Consider the following 2,615-nt stretch of genomic DNA (forward strand, 5'->3'; position numbering starts at 1 on the left):
GTCACACCATCTGGGCCTGGTGCCTTTTCTGATCTTTTGCCACGCACATCCTTTTCACAGATCGTTAGAGGTGGGGGCTGGAGGGAAGGGTGGTGATTGTCAGGGGAGCAATTGATTGACTCCAGGCCCCCCACAGGCCTCTAGTCTACTGGATAAGCAGTTTAAACAATGGATGGATATATTCAGCATTAATGTTTGGTTGTTTAGGCTCTGACCATGTCAGTTTCTGCAAAGAAGCACCTAGTTCAGCACAACGGGAAGTGGGAATGATAATTTTCCCTCTCTTTGTACATAGATTCAAATTATAAATGAACTCAAATGACAGATTCCAGGAGGATTCTGGGGTGGAGATGGGACTTTTCAATTGAGGTATGAACAGTGACATCAGAAATAAAATTTAAAAAATTCATTTTTGTTCCTGAACCAGATCAAGTTACCATGATGAGTTTTCCAGACCTACACCTATTTTTTTTTATATTGACAGGATACTGTTTAATCAAGACATCAGCTCTGTTCGTGGACACAAACCGACAGTGGTACTACATTCTGAGCCACCGCACTTCTAGGAGGTACCAATTGTCAGATGGTCTTGCCTCTCCCGGTGAACAAAGACAAAATATTAAGACTAAACTCAACCTAGACGTTGAATTCAATGTTCATTATTCACTACCTTAAATTATATTGCACTGTTATTATGAAGAAAGGTTGTTCAGCTGTAATGGTTCATGTTACCAGTTTATCAAAATTCAGTACAGCACTCTGAACATTACTTACAACTTCCTGAGCCCATAGTCCACTGGCCAAAGAGAGTACATGAAATACAGACCTAAGGCCATCTGTGTAAAAAAATGTTAGACAAGCAAATGCACCTTGCAGAAGAATGTATTGTCTACATGTGACTCTATAAATAGGCTCTGAGAGTGCTTCTCTGAACATTGCTGTCATGCAAGTGAAATGTAATGAATGCTCCTTTGTTGCAAGTATTAAAATCCCTATACAGTATAAAGAAGGCCTGCCTCAGTCTACTCAGTCCATTTGTTTATGATAGAACAACCCTAAGAGTCATTTAAATTTCCTAGTTTGGACTGCCACAAACTTATCACATAGAAAATGAAGATCCAATAAGGGCCAGCACTGACCTAAATTTTACTGTTTACATGATATGCAGATATGTTACTGCAGCCACAAACAGGTTGCATTCAGCATTGAGAACGCAGAGTGAAACCACATCAACACATTTAGACCACTCTGTAAAACCCCAGATACAAGGAAAGAATTCCACTTCTTTGGCAATACACATTTGTAACTATTTTATTGCACTGCTTCTCGACAAGTGATGTAGGAACATTTGATGTAGTCGCAATTAAAGCAAAGAAATTGCTGATTGAGATATTGTTTATTGATTAAGTTGAAAAGAAGCCGCGTGTGAGATTACGCCCAGCCCTCAAACTATGTGCTTGATGTTTAAAAAAAGCAAGAACAGAGTCCAGAGCTATATAAACTAAGACCCAGCATATGCGATGAAGTCAGAAATATCAGTCAATCTACTGAATTCAATATAGAGACACACACTAGATTTTACTGTACATAAAGAGTTTTAAAGGTTCCATTCTAGACTAATGTATATATAATGTCATTAATGTTTTAATCATGTCATTTCTGAACGAGGGCTGTGGCAGGCACACACTGAGGCTTACAGGCATGGTTTGGTACACTGGAGGAACGCAGAAGTGAGATGACTCAGTGAGGTGTAACTCATAGGCCATAATTGTATTTTCTTACTAAATTGCCCAGAGGAGAATAACAGCGGCTGGCTGGGGATTATTTCAGTCTAAACTGATTTAAACCCAGTGCATTTTAGCAGTTGATTAATCATCACCTACAGTACTGTATGAGCTCTGGATTTTATGTATCCATTAGCTTTTAATATGATTGCCCTGTTTTAGAGATGTAACCTTTTCCAAGATTTCATTACATATCTGAGACAACATGTTGGGGAAAATGAGAAGGAGAGAGTGAATGTGAGCTGAGCTGTGGGGGCACAGCCAAATAAAGGTGAAGCTACAGAATATGTAACAGATCATTATAACATTATAATGCTGTCCACTGTTGGAACTGGAGAAGCTTAGCTGTACTTTTTCAAACTGAAGAACATAAGCTTCAGTACAATACTACAGTAAGTGTTACAACCACATTTCATGAGCATATTTTATATGGGCAGCTACGGTGGCTGCCTCATTTCTGTTCTTGGAATACGAGACGTTTTATCATTCCGAACCCACTGAGGCACGTGTTCATTACCTGGGATACACATTCCTGCTCTGAGTTCTGAGTTTCTGTGTTCTGAGTTTGTTACATGACAACCACATAGCCAAATTTGAATGATTAAAACATCAGCAAGTACTGTATATAAAAGTAAGTTTAAGGTAGGCCAGACTCATTTAGCTTAGGTTCATGTAAGTGGAGTCACATTATGTGAGGCTCGATTAGGTTAGTCTGGGTTGGCACAGGTCAGGTTAGGAGACTGCACAGTGCTAACTGACTGCGTCTGTGCAGGTACTAAAGTCTTTCTGGATATTTGACTTGTCTTGACATCTGTTTGGTCACATTTGCCT

The sequence above is a fragment of the Monopterus albus genome, unplaced genomic scaffold (assembly GCF_001952655.1).
Source record: "Monopterus albus unplaced genomic scaffold, M_albus_1.0 scaffold118.1, whole genome shotgun sequence".
Taxonomy (NCBI): Eukaryota; Metazoa; Chordata; class Actinopteri; order Synbranchiformes; family Synbranchidae; genus Monopterus; species Monopterus albus.